The following is a 20,758-nucleotide window of genomic DNA, read 5'->3' as shown; positions in this document are numbered from 1 at the left end:
AAGAAAGCTGGTTATGTGATGGTTAATTGTTCCATCCTGAAGAAGAAAAAGGAAAAGGAGGCAGTCCCGAATGCCTGTGTTCAGTCTGTTGAAGCACCTGTAAACCCACTGGGTTCTGGACATTCTGCTGAGGTTCAGATAAGGACTGGGAGGTCTGACCGAGTTAAGAAGGGATTCAGTCATTTTATGTCAGATGGGTTTGTATTAGTTAATGAAGAGTCAACCCTGGTACCAGTGAAAATTCTTTGAGTTACTGGGGCTTCTCAGTCACTTACATTAGACAGCGTTCTAAAGTTTGGTGATGAGACTAACACTGATAAGGTAAATCTTATTAAAGGCATTGGGGGAGGCGGTGTGGTTTCTGTGCTTTTGTACAAGGTAACTTTACAGTCAGGGTTGGTTTCGGGACCTGTTAAGATTGGATTATGCTCCAGTTTACCGGTGGAAGATGTTACTTTGCTGTTAGGAAATGACCTGGCAGATGGTAAAGTTGTTCCTGCAGTGCTGTTGACAACTAAGCCAACCACTGATGACCCACAGATGGATGTTAACATTTATCCTTCCTGCGCAGTAACTCGAAGTATGGCTAAAATGTCTGCCGACGCAGACGGTTCTGTGCAGCATGATTCTGATACCCATGATAGCCAAAATCGGGATTCAGGTTATGATAACTTGTCAGGAACTTTTCTGCCTTCATTGTTTCAACAGGATTCAGGTAGTAAGTCTGATGAGATAGACTTATCCCTGTCTAGGAAGGAGTTTACAGCAGAACAGAACCGAGATCCTGAGATTGAAGCTTTAAAAGAAAGAGCTCTCTCAGATGATGAGATTAAGATTCCCAAAGGCAATACCTCTCAGAAATATTAAAGCTAAAACTGTGGCGAAGGTTTTCACCAAGTTTATTACTTTATCTGGTTTGCCTAAAGAAATCCAGTCTGATCACAGAAGTAACTTTACATCTAGTTATTCCAGCAGGTAGTTTATGAACTGGGAGCTAAACAAGTTACATCATCTTTGTACCATCCAGAATCACAAGGGTCTTTAGAAAGATTTCATTCTGCCCTCAAAACAATGAATAAGACATATTGTGTTGAAAATGGAAAGAATGGGATGAAGGAATATATTTGCATTTGTTCACAGTAAGAAAGTTGGTACAGGACTCCCTGTGCTTTACTCCATTTGAACTTGTATTTGGTCGCAGAGTGAGAGGACCTTTGACCTTGTTAAAGGAACAGTGGATTGATGGGGATGTACATGTTAACTTGTTAGACTATGTTTTGAAGTTCAAAAATAAACTACACCAAGCCCGTAGTCTAGCGAGACAAAACTTCAAGATTTCTCAAAACAAAATGAAGTGTTGGTTTGATAAGCGAGCTTGGAAAAGAAAATACCAGGTGGGGGATTAGGTGCTTGCCTTATCTCCAATATTGACAAATCCACTTCAGGTGAAATTCAATGGACTGTATGAAATTGTCTCTCAAATGATGTGAATTATGTTATCAAAACACCCGACTGACGTAAACTAACACAGGTGGTACACATAAATATGATAAAGCCTTATTTTGACAAACAGGCACCATCTGTGAGTGTTGTTGTCAAAACATATGAATCTGGCAACCCTGATAATGAAACAATTGACTTATCTGAGACTTTTCACAAGCCAAACGTGGTCCCAGTTAGGCTAATGAACTCGGTTGTTCTAGAAAATATTGATAACAAGTTGGCTCATCAGCAGCCAAAGCAACAACAACAGCTGAAGGAATTAATTCTGAAGTTTAAAGATTTATTTCCCGATGTTCCCAAGCAAACCACGGTCGCAGTACATGATGTAGATGTTGGTGAAGCCGAACTGATTAAACAACACCCATATCGCATGAACGTAGAAAAGTGTAAATTGGCTGAGCAAGGAATTGAATATATGCTGGAACATGGTATTATTAGTCCTTCAGCATCAGAGTGGAGCTCACCCTGCGTTATTGTGCCCAAACCTGATGGCAGTGTTAGATTTTGCACTGATTATAGGAAGGCAAATGCAGTAACAAAAACAGATGCCTATCCTATCCCTAGGGTGGATGATTGCATCGATAAGGTTGGAAAAGCTAAATTTCTTACAAAGATAGATCTGTTAAAAGGGTATTGGTGTGTTCCATTGACGGACAGAGGGAGAGAAATTTCTGCATTTGTGACACCATCTGGGTTGTATGAATACAATGTTTTGCCTTTTGGAAGGAAAAATGCTCCAGGAACATTCCAGAGAATGATTTTGTAATTCCAGGGTTAGAACACACAGATGCCAATATTGATGACTTAGTTACAGGGAATGAAACTTGGGAAGAGCATATCTCTGCAGGAGAAAAGCTGTTTGACAGGCTTTCCCAGGACAACCTTACAGTTATCTAAGAGTGAATTTGACCATGCCACTGTGACCTGTCTTGGCTATGTTGTAAGTCAAAGCAAGTTGGCTGTTGTTCGGGCAAAAGTCCAGGCAATTTCTCAAGTTCCTATTCTGACTGCTAAGAAGGCTCTTAGAAGGTTTCTGGGAATGGATGGATATTATCGTAAGTTCAGCAAGAACGTTGCTGCTATCGCTCTCCCTCTGACTAATCTCCTGAAGAAGGGTGAAAAGTTTGTTTGGACCGAGCCTTGTCAGGAGGTATTTGATCGATTGAAAGCCATTTTTATGTCATTAACCTGTGCTCAGGGCACCTGACTTTACAAAGCCATTTTCTATAGCTGTGGATGCCAGTGATGAAGCTGCCGGGGCAGTGTTATTACAGAAAGATGATGATGATGTTGAACATCCTGTAGCTTACTTTTTGAGAAAATTCAATGAGCATCAAAGTAGTTATTCCACCATAGAAAAGAGTTGTTGTCACTTATCTTGGCTTTGCAGCATTTTGATGTCTGTGTTTGCCCTGCACAGAAACCACTTGTGGTTTATACTGATCATAATCCGCTTAAGTGTTTGAGTCAGGTAAAGGACAAAAACAGAAGATTGTTAAACTGGTGTCTGATTTTGCAAGAATATGATATTGTGATAACGCATATAAAAGCCAAGGACAATATCATTGCCGATTGTCTTTCCAGATGCTAACCTTACAGTGTACCTCACAGGTACTCCTTCCTCTTACTGTGATCAGACAGCTGATCACTGATAGGTTGAATTTCCCCATGGGGATGAATAAAGTATCTATCTATCTATCTATCTATCTAGTTGTTGGTCATTAAGGTTCCCCCAGGGTGGTTTGGATGGAGTTGATGTGGAGGTCGGGGCCATCCCAGTGAAAGAACCAGACAGTCAAACACTCTGACCTTGCGACCTCCGGCCACGGATGGTGCCACAGTGAACCTTCTGCAGAGCGCAGGCGCAGTGCTGACCAGATGTTCGGGCGGTGGTGAGAAAGGGACTGATCTGGGGTTTGTGTAAATCTACGGTCGGCTGCAGTGGGGAATGTCTGGGTCCAAGCTCTGCTGGACAGCCAGAGTCTCCAGGCTCTCCAGTCTTGCAGCCCCGGTTTTAGTTTTGCGCCTGAGCTGGGATTGCGGGATCAGTTAGTAGTGGTTCCGTAGCGGGGAGGGTGGATGTGGGTGAAGGGGATCAGACTGGACAAGGGTTGAATGAAGTGGCTGGGGATGAGCAGATGGAACCAGCTGGGAGAAGGGATCAAGGACAATCACTGAGGGTCCTCCAGTAAACCACAGATACCGAATTAACCGTAGGCACCACTGTATAAAAGATTCTAAAATGACCAAGATACAACAGGAAATTTGTCGTTTTCCTTTCTCCCTTCACCAAATGTTATCTGCACACAATGGAAAGTATCCCATCCAGACACTTCACACCTTCCCATGACTGCAAGGAGCTGTGGACAGAGCTGAGCACATCATACAAACCATCCTCCCCTCCATGGACCCTGTCTACACTTCCCTCAGTAAAGTAGGCCATGTACTCAAAGGTCCCCACAACCTGGGACATTCTTACTTCTCACCCGTTCCCCATCAGGGTGGAGCTACAGAAACCTGAAACCATGTACCACCAGGCTCAGGGATAGTTTCCATTCTGCTGTCCTGAGCAAACTGATAAGATGGACACCTGACCTCACTACTTTACTTGAAGTAATGTGACACTTTCGGCACTGCACTTTCTCTGCAACCATAATGCTTGGTAACACTGTTATTGTTTTACTTTGTATCACCTCAATGCACAGTTTAATGAATTGGTGTGTTAGTACACAAGACAAAATTTACACTGAACCTCTATACATGACAATAATAAACAAGATTTCCCATTTTAATGCTGTGGAAATTATTAGGCAGCCTGGGTTGCTGGTTTGGATCTTCTGCAGGGAGAATTAAGTGAAGTGTAGAATTTTTTTTAGGAGCCCAGATACGCGGAAACACATGATGAAAGCCGAGGTGTTGTGGTCACCATCAAGACATCTGCCATCTGACTGACCACCTTCATTGTCTACTACTAGGTACAGTATGACATCTCCAGTTCCCCACCCATATACAATGTCAGCAATTCCTCATGGACATACAGCATTTTGGAATGAGTAAATGGGAAACAGTATTAGGAAAGTTGAAATTACAATTGAGAATAACCCTGTTACATTTGCACTTCTCCAAAAGCTGCAAACCTTTCTGCTCCTCATTGTCACGGTGGCCACTGAGAAGGCCCATAGAATTCTCCGAGAGTAATGGCCCCCTTCCTATTTCTGGCCATCACCCACACCGAATCTGTCAATGGCCCTCTATGATGTCCACTATAGCGTCCTTTACAACATCCACATATTCTGTAGTTGTGATACCATCCTTGACTAGTAATCTCACTTGTCTGTCTTTCAGTTCTATCCAAATGTATTTTGAAACCAATAAACCTTGGAGCATCTAACAGCCAATTCTCTGTAATGGTCAAAACATCATAATTCTATGTTCAGAAACATTTTCTAAAGTTATTCTTGATTTTAAAACTGAAAGTATGCTTAGTTCAACCAAACTAACTGACAACACAATGCCCTGTCCACAGCCTATCCTTCCACAGATCCTCTGAACATTGCATCTCCCTTTAAAAACATAGAAAATACTGCCCTTCAACCCACAAAGCTGTGTTGAACCTGTACTTAGATTAGAAATTACCTAGGGTTACCCATACTCCTCTATTGTTAAGCTCCATGCACATATCCAGGAGTCACTTAAAGGACGCTATTGTATCTGTCTCCACCACCATCGCCGGCAGCCCATTCCACACACTCACCCCTCTCTGCATAAAAAACCTACCCCTGAAATCTCCAGTGTATCTGCTTCCAAACACCTTGAAACTGTGCCTTCTCGTGTTAGTGATGAGTTGAAAACTGGTGATGTGAATATTATTGAAGATATTTGGAAAAGTATTGCTCCTGGACTTTTGAATAAAGTACATGTGAAGTCTGTTTTGGATTCAAGACCTTTGACTTTGCTGAGAGAAACAACTCTCTCAGATGCTGAGACAGTACATGCTGATTTGTTAAACTATATTTTGGAATTTAAAGATAAGCAACTTGGTGATGTTGTTAAAGTTTGTGATTTGGAGAGACCAACAGCAGGTGTTATTATGGAAACTAACAGAATTAAAGATCTTGGAGATAAAATGAATGACTTGTTTGGAAATTTAATGAATGTGCTCAGTTTGGGAATGATGAGTGAGAAGTTAGCACCTGTGCAGGGAGTCCATGACGGCCTTGTCCGAGCCGGTAGGCACGTTGATCACGTGATGGTTACTTGTTCTGTGGTGAAGTGGACAAGCGACAATGGGTGATCAAACTCCATTTTCAATACAACAGGAGCTGGTTTTGCAGGAATTTGACTTTTCTTTGTAACAAAGCATGTGAAAGATAAAGACAATATCATGGTAGATTAACTGTTTGAATATTAAGTTTAAAAGTGAAATAGTGATTAGTATTTGTATACACTTCTGTGATGTGCTACATGATAATCACATGGATAACTACATCAATATGGAATGGTGTAAGAACTCTGTGCTGGTTTCCAGACACTGCTCATCGCTAGTGCAGTTTGTGGCTGTTAGATGCGGACCATTTTATTCGCCACGGGAATTCACCTCTGTTCTTATATTTGGTGTCGACATTCCCCTCAGCGCTAATGCTAAGGAGGTGCTCTGTCAACTGTACAGGGCTATTAGCGAACGGCAGAATGCACACCCTGATGGACTGTTAATTGTCGCCGGTGATTTTAACCACGCGAACCTTAAGTCAGTGCTCCCCAAATTCCATCAGTATGTGGACTTTGCTATGAGAGGGGAGAACGTGTTGGACTTGGTTTACACAATCATCCCCGACGCGTACTGGGCAGAGCCCCGCCCCCACCTCGGATACTCAGACCACATCTCTGTTATGCTAATCCCAGCATACAGACCGCTCGTCAGGCGCTCCGGACCAGTTTAGAAGCAGGTGAAAACCTGGCCAGCAGGAGCCATCTCTGCTCTTCAAGACTGCTTTGAGCACACTAACTGGCACATGTTCAGGGAGGCTGCAACCGATGGTGACTCTATCAACTTAGAGGAGTACACAGTATCAGTGACCAGCTACATCAGCAAGTGCATTGATGGTGTTACTCTGTCCAAGACCATCACTTTTCACACTAACCAGAATCCATGGATGACTGCGGAGGTGCGTGCACTGCTAAGGTCCCGCGATTCCGCCTTCAGAGCAGATGACAAGGCAGCTCTAACAACAGCAAGGGCCAAACTGTCCCGGGCCATCAGAGGGGCAAAGCGTGCACACGCCCAGCAAATCCACAGCCACTTCCAGGACAGCGGCGACCCGCGGCGCATGTGGAAGGGCATCCAGGACATCACCAACTATACGACAAAATCAACTGACTGTGCAGGTGATGTCTCCCTCCCAGATGTGCTGAATAACTTCTACGCCCGGTTTAAGGTGGAAAATGACATGGCGGCGAGGAAGTCCACCCCTCCTACAAATGACCAGGTGCTGTGTCTCTCCGTGGCCGATGTGAGAAGAACCCTGTGCAGGGTCAACACCTGGAAGGCTGCTGGACCAGACAACATCCCTGGTAGAGTGCTCAGAGGATGTGCAGACCAGCTAGCAGATGTTCTCACTGACATCTTCAACATCTCCCTGAGCAACGCCACCGTTCCAACGTGCTTCAAGGCTGCCACCATCATCCCCGTGCCGAAGAAGTCTTCAGTGTCCTGCCTAAATGACTACCGTCCCATTGCGCATATATCCATCATCATGAAGTGTTTCGAGAGGCTCGTCATGAGGCATATCAAGACCCTGCTGCCCCCCTCACTGGACCCCCTGCAGTTTGCGTACTGTCCCAACCGCTCAACAGATGCTGCCATTGCCACCACCCTTCACCTGGCCCTAACCCACCTGGACAAAAAAGACACACAAGTATGGATGCTGTTCATAGACTTCAGTTCAGAACTTCAGAAACATAGACTTCATCCCTCAGAAACTGATTGGAAAGCTGAAGCCTACTGCATCTGAACACATTCCTCTGCAACTGGATCCTAGACTTCCTGACTGGGAGACCTCAGTCAGTCCGGATTGGGAGCAGCATCTCCAACACCATCACACTGATCACGGGGGCTCCCCAGGGCTGTGTGCTCAGTCCACTGCTGTTCACTCTGCTGACCCACGACTTCGCTGCAACACACAGCTCGAACCACATCATCAAGTTCACCGATGACACAACCGTGGTGGGTCTCATCAACAAGAATGATGAGTCAGCTTTCAGAGAGGAGGTGCAGCGGCTAACGGACTGGTGTAGAGCCAACAACCTGTCTCTTAATGTGAACAAAACAGTAGATGGTTTTTGACTTCAAGAAAGCACGGAGCAACCAATCCCCACTGAACATCGACAGCTCCTCGGTAGAGATCGTAAAGAGCACCAAATTTCTTGGTGTTCACCTGGCGGAGAATCTCACCTGGTCCCTCAGCACCAGCTCCATAGCAAAGAATGCTCAGCAACGTCTCTACTTTCTGCAAAGGCTGAGGAAAGTCCATCTCCCACCCACTATCGTCATCACATTCTGCAGGGGTTGTATTGAGAGCATCCTGAGCAGCTGCATCACTGCCTGGTTTGGGAATTGCACCACCTCGGATCGCAAGACCCTGCAGCGGATAGCGAGGTCAGCTGAGAAGATCATCAGGGTCTCTCTTCCCGCCATCACAGACATTTACACTACACGCTGCATTTGCAAAGGAAACAGCATTATGAAGGACCCCACACCCCTCATACAAACTCTTCACCCTCCTACCGTCTGGGAAAAGGCTCCAAAGCATTTGGGCTCTCACTACCAGACTATGTAACAGTTTCTTCCCCAAGCTATCAGACTCCTCAATACCCAGAGCCTGGACTGACACCTTGCCCCATTGTCCTGCTTATTATTTATTGTAATGCCTGCACTGTTTTTGTGCACTTTATGCAGTCCTGGGTAGGTCTGTAGTCTAGTGTAGCTTTCTTTGTGTTGTTTCTGTTACGTAGTTCATCGAGTGTTTGTACTGTGTCATGTAACACCAGGGTCCTGAAAAACATTGTCTCATTTTTACTATGTACTGTTCCAGTAGTTATGGTCGAAATGACAATAAAAGTGACTTGACTTGACACACATTGCTTTATATTCTGTAATGTACAGTTAAACTATAAATTTTTCATTCGTAAAAATTTCCTTAAAAGGAAGTTGGTGTTACATACCCCTAGGGTTCATATTTTCTGTCAACAATCACTTTAAAATGTCAGGAGAATGAGACTGGCTTTTGCACACCATTTGAGCTGTTACAAAGAGAGAGAGGGAGGTGTCCAATGCAATGAGAGAGACAGAAACTGCTCGAAAGATTGATGTTATGGTTTCTCTGCAAAATGTTTATCTTTCCACAAGGACCCTTGTCTGCTTGTAAAAGTTCCTGCAGAGAGAGGGGAGGGCGGAGCAGGTTGATGGACAGCTGGTGTCCAACATGTGGAGATAAAAACCAGGTCCGCTGTTACACCGAGACACGCCACGAGACACGGAGTTTCAGACACTGAATGAGCTTTGTTGCACCCACAGGAAGGTGGGGTTTTGGAGGATCGATTCGGGGAAATCAATCAGTGGCTCACAGTGTGAAAATGTGCGACCGATGGGGAATTATTTGTGTGTCCATCCTTGCCTGGCTGATAATTCCACCACTGAAGAACGGTCATACGTGTTATGGTCATAGTCGGTGACTACAACAGGATTTCGGAAGACAACAGGAAGATCGGCGGCATCAGCTCACCTCCCACCTCTCTCTCTCCCCAACGTTACTCAACTAATTACCTCAAACTGAACTGAACTCTCTTCATCATCGTAAGACTGTACCCATTTACCCCTGGGTTTGAAAGAGCCTAGTTTTATTCCTATTTATATATATATATATCATTGCTAACCTGTTTGATATGTTTGCATTTATATTACTGTATTGCTTAGTTACTAATAAACACTATTAGTTTATAGCAATACCAGACTCCAGTGCGTTCTCCATTTCTGCTGGTTCTTTAACCCAGTCACGGGGTATGTGACACTTCTTAACAACAGCATCAACCTGCGCAGCAGTTTAGAGTGTCCTATGGATTTGGACCACAAGATCCCTCTGACCCTCCATACTGCAAAGACTCTTATCATTAATACTATATTCTGGCATCATACTTGACCTACCAAATGAACCACCTCACACTTATATCAGCGACGATCGGAGGAGATCGATGATGGACAAACGGCCTTATTGGTGAGCTACAGCTTTTGCACATTAGTCTGTTCAATGAGAATGGGCCTTTTTTTCTTTTTTTTTTGTTTTCTTTACAAACCATATAGTCAAATTAAGAATTATAAAACTCAGTCGTTTAATCGCATATTGTCTGCTGTTCATTATTTCATTGTACTGATTTGTATGAGGGGACATATGCATCCACCCAAATGAAATCTCTGAAGTTTGGCTGGGCCAGGGGCTATCATCCCCCATATTAAGCTGCTAGCCGAAGTGAGAGTTACACAGCCATGACACTATCTCTGAACAGCAGTGCCATGCCCGCACCTCTTTTGACTCCCTTCCTGTCCTTTCTGAAACATCTAAAGCCTGGCACACAAAGTAACTATTCCTGCCCCTGGGCCATCCAAAACTCTGTAATGGCCACAACATCATATCTCCAAGTACAGATCCATGCTCTAAGCTCATCCACTTTATATCAAATGCTCCATCATCTGACCTAACAATCTGGCTCACACCCTCCAAACAACCGAGTTCAACCCTGTTCAGCAGCTCCAGCGGATATGCCTAAAAGGACAGTGGTACATTTTGGGTATAACCCGTCCCTTTTGTCCAGGTTAAAAAGGAAACATAACTTCCTAGTTCTGCTTAATTAGAGGTCTATAGGTACTCTGACAGTTTAATTGGTAAAAAATAACTTGATGAGGCCTGGCGTATGCAAGTATAAATTATTGTTTGCCGTTTGCTGGTGTGGACTGTAGGAAATGTGGTGCTGGTACATGTTGCTTCAAGAGGGTTTGTTTTCAGCAGAGGCTTGCACAATGATGTACTCAACGGCAAGGGCAGAACTGGGCTGAGAAGTGGCAGATTGTCCCACCCAGGTAAGTGTGAACTGATTCTTTTCGGTAGGACCAATTTGCAGACAGGATTAATGGTAAGACTTTTTGGTAGTCTGGAGGATCAATGAGATCTTGGGTCCCATGTCCAGAGGATATTTGAAACCAATGCGCAGATTGACAGCGTTGTTAAGAAGGTGTATAGTGTGTAGCATTCATCAACTATGGAATTGAATTCAAAAGCAGAGAGTAATGTTACAAATATGTAAGACTTTGTTAGACTGCACTTGGAGTACTGTGTTCAGCTCTGGTCACGTCATTACAGGAAGGATGTGGATGCTATAGAGAGAGTGCAGAAGTGATTCACAAGGACGTTGCCTGGATTGGAGAGCATGCCTTATGTGAATAAGTTGAGTGAACTCGGCCTTTTCTCCTTGGAGCAACGGAGGATGAAAGGTAACCTGATTGAGGTGTACAAGATAATGAGAGGCATTGATTGTGTGGATAGTCAGAAGCTTTTTTCCCCCCCAGGACTGAAATGGCTAACATGAGGGGGCATAATTTTAAGGTTCTTGGAAGTGGGCACAAGGGGGATGTCAGAGGCAAGTCTTCATTTGGTGCATGGAATGCACTGCCAGCACAGGAGGTAGAGGCAGATACAATAGGGTCTTTTAGGAAACGCTTAGATAGGTACATGAAGCTTTGACAAAGAGAGGGCTATGTGGTAGGTAAATTCTACCCAGCTTCTAGAGTAGGTTATGTGGCCCGCGCATTACTGAGGGCCTGTAATGTGCTGCATATTTTCTTTGTTCTATATTACTGCAGCTTGCAACAGCTAGAGGAATGAACGGCATGTTGCTATGGTTCATGGTAATTCCGTATTTCTGCCATTGCTACAGCACGACCACTTGGGGCATCTTATAAGGGGAGGAATCATCAACCGATTGTGAGATGATTATGATGTAACACGGACAAGCACGGAAACATGGGAACTGAGCGAAAGCTACTTCATGAAATGCAAAAGCTTGAAATGAGCAAACACTGTCAGGGACTTTAAAGAGCTGGGAAACTGGCAGCACATAACAAATCTGGGTCTGACAGAGGCACAACTGGTACATCTGGGCAGATTCAGTCTCACTCCAACTATATGGTACCTTCTTGTGTACAGGGATGTAATATCTAAAGGATCAGTGTTTGAGTAAATGAGACTCACCAAGCTTTCTCCTGACTGAATGAAAGGAAACTCTGAGTCAGACGGGTTCTCTCCAGTTGGTGCTCTCAGTCCTCGGGCTGGTTCACTTGTTGCTGTTCCCTCGTCTTCAGTCGTGGTTTGCTTCCAATTGTGGGTTTTTCTTCCAATAAATTTCTCACTGCAGGTCCGCAGGTCTAACTTTAACCAGAGAGATAATGAAGCACGTTAACAATACAAAGGAGAACAAAACATTTCTGCTTAATGTACCAAAAAACAAAACTCACTGAAATTTAAATGTTGGAGACAAATATGATGAACACATCTGTAATTGTACCTCATACGTCACAAAACCTGATATAGGATAAGAAGGAGCCATCATTCAGTCATGGTGGGATATCAACTGCAAGAACAGAATTAGGTGATTTGGTCCATCGAGTCTGCTCCACCACTCAACCACGGCTGATTTTCATTCCAACACCATATTCCTGCCTTTCTCCTGTAACCCTGAAGCTACTTAGCAAACAAAAATATATTAACCTCTGCCATAAATATACCCAAGTGGCAGCCTCAACCAACCTCTGTGGCAACAAATTCCACAGACTGACCACCCTTTGTCTGAAAAGTTTTAAACAGAAGTATCTTTATTTTCAGACTGTGCTCTCAGATCCCAGACTCTCCACCTAATGGAAGCATCCTCTCCATGTCCACTGTATCCAGGCTTTTCAGCATCTGGGAAGTTTACTTAACCATAGATTCCCAGCCCTGCCCCCCTCCACCACTATCGCCCCTCTGAACTCCTTAGAGCACAGGCCCAGAACCATTGCCTAACACGTAGGTGATAGTGAGGGGGAAATTCTAAACATGGTTTGAACACTGAATCCCCTGGTTTCAATTCTACTGCTGCAAACATTTAAGGACCACCTCTCCCTGTGAGGCATGGAATGGGAACTCATTCTCTCCATAGAACCATGCAACATTACAACACAGAAACAGGCCTTTTGGCCCTTCTTGGCTGTGCTGAACCATTTTTTTTTGCCTTGTCCCACTGATAGAACCATAGGACATTACAGCACAGAATATCAGTCATTGCTTCTAAAGGAACTGCAGAAACAGACCTCTGATCCCAGACCAGAAATACTGGTTCAATACCTCATAAGCCTGAACAGCTTGATCCCCAGATTCATTTTATCTGGGTCAAAATCTGTGATGTCCCAGTACCCAAACTCACAGGGTCACACAACTGAACTATCACTTACCAACCCTGGAAACCTCACACATCGTCTACACGTCTCACAGCAAGTGGTGTAATCTGAGATTTCCACACAACAGTGTCCAGCTGCCCCAAACTTCTGATTCACCGTGGAAGGAGGAAATCTAGTCCCATCAGTATAAGTATTGACCTGGGCCAAATCACAAATACCGACAGTTCCATATGTCCAGAATCAACATCCCAGGATAATAGCCCAGGCACCAATATTCCCAGGACTCTTTGTTGCCAGTAACACACTGCAGTGTCTTGGACATTCAGAGTTCAAAAACTAACACTCTTACATCAACCTATGGCAGAACAATAACCTGATGATCCTCTGACTGGGCCAATAATCAGGCTGGAAAACCTGGGCATGGGTCACCTGGTACTGGTGATATATTTTGCTTCGTCTCCAGCAGCTAAACTGAACACATTTTATCATTATCTCATTGTTAGATGTGATCTTCCTCAGCACAACTGGCCGTCACATTTCCTGTGGGCTAACAGGAATAACAGGCTTTTCATTTCAAATTGAAATTAAATGCTGGAAACTCGGTACATCAGACTGGATCTGTGGAAAGAGAAACTGTGGGAGACTCAGTATCAGAACTGATGCTGCCCGATCTGCTGAACGGTTCCAGCATTTTCTCTTTTTACTTTCACTGATGCACAACTATTGACTGATTACAAGTTGTTTGTGACGGCCTGAACAAAGTTGCACAAATGTAAGTCCCACATTCATTAGTTTTCTCTTCATTCCAACACAGGGTTAATACAGTCGATACAGTGAATGCTCACAACATCCTCCCCACCCCACTATCAGTCTGTTCCATCTGCTCCCGAGGCCACTGACTCTCAATGAGGGGAAGTGACCAGAGAGCGAAAAATTTGATCCACTCCCTGCAGATCCTGTGGCTGTTCCTGGCAACAGGGAAATTAACTCTCCAAACGTGACCAAAACAGGAAATAACAGACTCAGCTTTAAACTCTGAGAGTCTCCGTCTGACAAACATTAACACAACGGCCATTTGGTAACACTGAAACTAAAACTGTAGTGATTAGCTTTACCCTACCTGGTGCTGTATTCAGTAAATCCTCCGGTAGTTCCAGGTAACAAACACCGATTTCAGAAACAACTCAGTGAGGCCGGCATTTCGGGGAAGTTAACGGGACTCAACATCAGACCTCCCGACTCGACACTGGTCTCAGTCCTCACCGATCTCTCCCCCGGCTACCCATCCCGCAGACGATCCACTTCAACAACGAACGGGGCAAAAAATTAAACACCGGGGGCTGTGCAGAGTGATCATTCCGTAACAGGGTGACGGGTCTCCCTAGGGAGCAAATTCCAGTGACCCACCAGACTCCGTGGGGAAAAACAAACTCCCCACTCACATCCCCTTTAAGCTATCCCCTCGCACCTTAAATGCACGGCCTCTTATCTCAAACATTTCAACCCCGGGAAAAAGATATTGTCTATCCACTATATCGACGTCTCTCATAATCTTATAAACGTCCATCCAGTCTCACCCCAGCCTATGCCGCTCTGGAGAAAACAACACAAGTTTGTCCAGCCTCTCGTTATAGCTCATGCCCTCTAATCTCTGCAATATTCTGGTAAACCTCTTCTGCGCCCCGTCCAAAGCCCCGACATCCTTCCGAGAATGGGGGCGACCAGAACTGTATGAAACACTCCAGATGTGGGCTAACAAGTTTTTCAAAGCTGCAACACAACTTCCCGACTTTTGAACTCAATGCTTCAACTGATAAAGACAACCATGTCATTTGCCTTCTTATCGACCCGATCAATCTGTGCAGTCTCTTTCAGGGAGCGATGAACTTGGAGTCTATGATCCCTCTGATCATCAACACTGTTCAGGGTTTTGCATTTAACAGTGTACTGTCTCATACATTCGACCTACCGAGCTGCCAAGATGATCATCACTAATCAAATCTCACTGAGATTTCTCAGGTCCTGTTGAATTTATTGCCCAAGTGCACAAGTACGGGAAGGTACAGGTACAGAGAAACACTGACTTGTGACAGCATCACAGGCAAGTACATTCAGATAACACACGGAACACAAATTATACGATTCTCTGTCAGTAACAAGATAGAAACATGTTTTACTTCATCCTGCTAATAGGACCAGAACACCAGGGGCTGAGCGGCGGCTCATCTCAGACGGTTCGGTGTGAAGGTCTCACAACCCGGACCGACCCCGGCAGATTCTGTGAAGGAAGCGAGGCGAGGCCGCCAGTTCGGGAAAGTTCATCCCCTCCCCCTTCAGGTTTCACCGATCACCTTGTCTTTCTCTCTCCCTCCCCACCCCCACCTTTTATTCTCCAGTCCTGCCGAAGGGTTTCGGCCGGTAATGCCGACTGTACTCTCTTCCTGGATTCTCCCCGGCCTGCTGAGTTCCTCCAGCATTTTGAGCGCGTTGCTCGCATTTCCAACATCTGCAGATTTTCTCTTGTTTGAGTTCGGGAAAGTTAAACCTCGGGACCGGCATCAACACTCACCAATGGAAAGTCATTGTTGTCGCTCCGCAGAAAATAATCCGTCTCCGGCTCCCCGCCCGACGGGGCAGGGACCCGGACCCGCTGACGATCCCACCGCCAACCCGCTTCAACAAAGAATGAAAAACAACACCGCCCATCCAGCACTGAGCATGCGCGATGTCGTCAGGACGTCATCACAGCAGTGGGCGGGGCCTCGGCTACGATCTGCTGAAGCTGCAGATCCGCGGCGAAAGGGTATCACGTGACGGTGGAGTGTTTCCCACGTGGACCCGGTGACTCCGCTCATCGCCCCACCGCCGCATTTCAAAACATTATTTCATATTTACACCAGATATGTTTTGCATTTCCCTTATGTATCTCCCCGTCCGATCCTCCACTCCCCGGGTCGCGGTACGGGTTCGATTCCCATCCCGGTCCGACAAACAATTCAGACCCAAAACAGAATTGTTCTGGTTTCATTTAAAGAAATCTATGTTACAAACACTAATTTCTATTCACATCCTCTGGCCTCACTGGACTGGAACACTGAAACATTAAGTGAGAAACAGCTGGAGGAGGACATTCAGCCCCTCTAACCATCAGCAAGTTGGCGGCTGCTCTCCCATCTCCAGCCACATGTTTCTGGTCGATCCTCATTTCCTCGATACCTTCACTCTCCCACACATCTGCCGGCCTGCTGTTTTATGTGAGGACGATCACTGAGTCTTCACCGCCTCTGTGGTGGGGGATTTACAGACATTCATCACCCTCGGAGTGAAGACATTTCCCCTCAACACAGTCCCGGACAGTCCACCCTGTTTCAGAGACTGGGATCCCTGGTTCAACCGGTAATTAAGAAGAGGGACGCCTCACGTCTTAATAAGCTGGTAAGGAAGGCGGGCTCTGTCGTGGGCAAAGTACTGGAGAGTTTAACATCGGTAGCTGAGCGAAGGGCGCTGAGTAGGCTACGGTCAATTATGGAAAACCCTGAACATCCTCTACATAGCACCATCCAGAGACAGAGAAGCAGTTTCAGCGACAGGTTACTATCGATGCAATGCTCCTCAGACAGGATGAAGAGGTTCAATACTCCCCAATGCCATTAGGCTTTACAATTCTACCGCCAGGACTTAAGAACTTTTTAAAAGCTATTATTAATGCTTTTTACTGTGTTAATTATTGTATGTAATTAGTTTTGCTACAACAAGTGTATGGGGACATTGGAAAAAAAATGTTGAATTTCCCCATGGGGATGAATAAAGTATCTATCTATCTATCTATCTATCTATCTATCTATCTATCTATCTATCAATCTCAGTCCCGGACAGTCCACCCCCTTTTTCAGAGACTGGGATCCCTGGTTCAACCAGTAATGATGTTGTGCATTTCAATGTTCACCTCTCAGTCCTCGATTCTCTAAATGAAAGGGTTATCACATTTGATCTTTCTTCATATGATGATCCCACCACCCCAGGGATCAGCTTGGGTGAATCTTCATTGCATTCTCTATACAAATACTCTCTAACCTCTTTGTAATCCTCTATGGAATTAATTTCCATCTTCTGCAGCCCCGTGTTGCCCCAACCACTCACCTCCACCCTTGGTCACTATTTCCACCTTCCCACCTCCCCCCTCACCTGGATCCCACCTCTCTCTCTCCCCCCAGCTCTTGCCCCATCCCCACCCCTCACCTCTTTTCTCTGACTATTTCCCGTCCACTCTCAGTCCAGAGGGAGGGTCTCGGCCCGAAATGTTGACGGGTCCATTTCCCTCCACAGATGCTGCCGAACCACTGGAGTTCCTCCGGCAGTTTGTTCCTTTGGTCTGTATAACCCCGTGTTAAGTATGGGGAGCGGGGATTTTAACCCATATTCCAGGTACAATCTCAACAAAGCACAAATAATTGTCACTTTGGCCCGGACCATTGGCCCCGCTTGCAGGGCCAACAGTCTGCCGGTGTTTTGCCCCCAATGTGGTGAATCACTCCGTCTCGGCACCACCGTGGGCTCAGACATTTCCACAGATGAGCCCCTCCTGTCCCCATCGGGACAAACATCCTGTCCGCCCCCTCTCTCACCATCTTCATCCTTTCAGTTAAATCCCCCCTCCCCGGGGAGCCGGCATCAAACCGACGGGCCGAGCGGTCTCCTCCTACCTCTCAGCGATACATCAGACTCCGGCCGCAGGAGACGCTTCACAAACGCCCCAACTTCCCTCGGAGGGAAATGGAAATAAAATCAGAAAGCGGACATTTACTTTGAGGTTTTCTCCGCTCTGAGGAGGCGGTCGGCGCTTGAGCGGGGAGACGCCCACTCGGCTTGTCCGCCTCCGCGACTGGTTGTAATCAGTGATTGACATCGCTTCGCACCAAGGGAATAGCGCAGCTCCTGAATCCTCTGTTGACAGCGGGTGGGGAGGGTTGGGTCACGTGATTATTAGCCCAGCGTTAAACCGATAAAGCTCGAGCACAGCAGCGCGTGGGTGACGTAAGACACCGCGCACGGTGAGGGCAGATCCCGGTGTGGGGAGCCCATGTGTGACGTCAGGCGCGTGGGGAGGGAGAAGATGTGTGAAGTCACCTGTGGGAGAGCGCTGGCATTTAAAAGCACCTTAATGGACTTTTCGGTGGGACAACAACATTAATCACGGGTTTCATCAGTGAAACCAGTGTTGTGGGATGTAAAGTCCCCTGTTATGTGTCCGGCTGTGCCGTGTTGTCGGTGGAGTGGGCAGTGTTGGTGTTTGTCTCGATTCGGGGTCACAACACCAGAATTGCCAGCCAGGGTCCACACACAGTGTATAGTCAACAGAAAACCTCTCGGACCCTGCAGTCTTTGTCTCCTGGTAAACTCAACACCCCTGACAGTGGTGGACCATAGGACACCCCTTCCTCTCAGAGTCAGGGAATCACTCAGACAGCTGATCGCTGAGAGGAATTATATTTATTGGTCGTTAAAGTTCGCCCAGATTCGTTTGGACGTATCTGATGTGGAGTTCAGGGTGTCACAGTGAAAGGGCCGGACGGTCGAACTCTCTCCGTTGTCCAAACATCCTTCCAGGTGAGGCGACACTTCACCTGTCAATCTTCCGGGGTCGCCCGTTGTGTCCGCTGCCTCCCGATGCGGTCGCCTCTACACTGGTGACACCGGCTCCCTCCGCAGTTGTGCGGGATAGGGTTGTTTCCTTTGGGGGGTCTCGATGTTATTGTTCCCTTTTGTGCGGGGGGGAGGCGAGTTGTGGATTGATGATCGGGATACCGTTCTTTTTTAAGCTGGGGTTGGGGGTAGGAGTTTGATTTTTCTCTCTGAACGACTTTCATGCTCTTTCTTTGTTTCTTGGCGAAAAAAAAACTCAACGTATGTCGGGGGTGATGACTTCTTCTCTATACGCTGCCTCGTTATTATTTGGGATTCGGCCGATCAATGTAGTGCGTCAGCACATCTAATTAGCAGATTGGAACCCGCCACTGCAGCCCCACAGTGCCCTATGTACAGATTGCAAAGCTACGAAATTGCATGTGAATAGCCTCCCCTCCCCCAACTCCACTCTTTCTGCGTCACCAGCAGACTGGAGCATCTCACATCTCGCTGCCTCCGCCTGGACATTAAACTGTGAACAACTGTAGTCAGGACTGATCTCTGGGGTACTCCAAACGCTACCTCCTTCCAGTCTGGAAAACGACCCACTCATCCAGCCACACGCTCCCGGCCGGTTTATCGATCTCCAACGAAAAAGCCTAATCACCTACTCCCGATGTTCAATACCATTGCTGACTCTGAGTTTACCACCGTCAAATGCCGGGAGGGGACATAATAATCAGAAGTCTCCAGTCACAGCCGTGTAAATAAAATGTGATCGCAGTAGGTGTGTGGCGCATGCTCAGAATGCGAAGGAGACAGACAAACTGAGCCAAGTCACAGACTGATGAAGGGGAGGAATGATCCATTTTGATACAGAGAGGGAAGCAGAGAGTTGATATTGTGCCTGATGCCGGAACTGTGGCCAGTTAGAAGATGAAGTCTTGTTCCTCCAACTTGTTTTGAGCTGTAGATGCTAGAGAACACAGCGCCCCACCCGCTACAAGGAGGGAACGAACACGTGTCCATGTCCGTGATCTGACTTAATACATTGCCATGACGTTAATAGCAGTGTTTGACGTCATTCATCGCAGATGCTCCAACAGCCTTCGGACTGGGAAGTGTGTGTGAAGAGACTCATTCAGTTAACTCACCTTGTGATGCTCCGGTGAGTTCACAATAAATAGAGGCACATTTCTGTCCGGCAGTGAGCAAAGAGTTTTGCTCAATCATCCAGCTGCGGCAACACCAGAAACTTCACATCAGGGAGGAAGTTCGAATCAGCTCCGTGTTAAATGTCTTCACCATCACGGTGACTGAAGGCAGCTGCAGGTTCATGAGGGACTGGTTACTGTCAAATTCTGCAGTTCTTGCGGGCTGCTCATCGCACCAGGACTGAACCCTGGTCACTGAGCAATTGGAGGAGTCTGTTCTGCTGATGTTAGCCTTAAACTTAGACTGGTGTTTAATATTGTGGATCTGTGAAAGAAAGATAAATCAATTCTGTATCAAATTCCCCAGTTGGTCTCACTGGAGAGAGGCCACTCAGCCCATTTTGTCTCTGCCCATGTTTCTGTTTTCCATATCAGTATATGAAATTATATCCCTGCCGTTCCCCTCTTGCTCTCCTGAGATGACAGGTCTGCACTAGTCACCACTCTATGGGATAGGAGATTTGTTACGTACCCCGTAACTGGGGTGTTTAAACAGCAGAGAAAGAAGAATCCATTGGGAGTCTGGTGGTCCCAAACTAAAGGGTTGTATTAATAAAAAATCAAGCAAAACCATTTCAAAAATGCCAATATACATATAAACAAGTTAGCAGTAATAAACCTAAAGTGTAGGAATAATAATAAGCAATAATAAACAAGCTCTATCGATGTCTAGAGGGTAAAGAATTGTCATTGAAAAGTATAAAATTCAGTTCAGTTCATGAGTGCTGATGTAGTATAGTTGTTGTATTGTAATCATTGGAGAGAGATAGGAGAGAGAGAGAGAGAGAGGAGAGAGAGAGAGAGAGAGAGAGAGGAGAGAGAGAGAGAGAGAGAGAGAGAGAGAGAGAGAGCGAGAGTGAGAGAGAGGAGAGGAGAGAGAGAGAGAGAGAGGAGAGAGAGAGAGAGAGATGTAACGCTACAGCAGCCAAACCTTCCT

The 20,758-nt window shown here is 45.9% G+C and overlaps 2 protein-coding genes across 5 annotated transcripts in view; both read right to left on the bottom strand.

Annotated features, from left to right (window-relative positions):
- The window catches only part of LOC140720926 (NACHT, LRR and PYD domains-containing protein 3-like), a 72,051-nt gene extending 56,367 nt beyond the window's left edge, over window positions 1-15,684 (bottom strand). For 3 of the 4 annotated variants that reach the window (XM_073035777.1, XM_073035778.1, XM_073035775.1), the window contains exons 1-2: window positions 15,552-15,684; window positions 11,802-11,978 (exon numbers count right to left, since the gene is read on the bottom strand). The gene's annotated coding sequence lies outside the window, so the exon portion shown is untranslated. The remainder of the gene's footprint in view (window positions 1-11,801; window positions 11,979-15,551) is intronic. The other variant, XM_073035779.1, reaches the window with a different exon arrangement.
- The window catches only part of LOC140720923 (uncharacterized), a 443,642-nt gene that overhangs the window by 374,093 nt on the left and 48,791 nt on the right, over window positions 1-20,758 (bottom strand). The gene's annotated exons all lie outside the window — the stretch shown is intronic.

Source organism: Hemitrygon akajei, unplaced genomic scaffold, assembly GCF_048418815.1.
Source record: "Hemitrygon akajei unplaced genomic scaffold, sHemAka1.3 Scf000048, whole genome shotgun sequence".
Taxonomy (NCBI): domain Eukaryota; kingdom Metazoa; phylum Chordata; class Chondrichthyes; order Myliobatiformes; family Dasyatidae; genus Hemitrygon; species Hemitrygon akajei.
The sequence above is the reverse complement of the archived record's forward strand: the minus strand, read 5'-3'. Positions and strand labels throughout refer to the sequence as shown.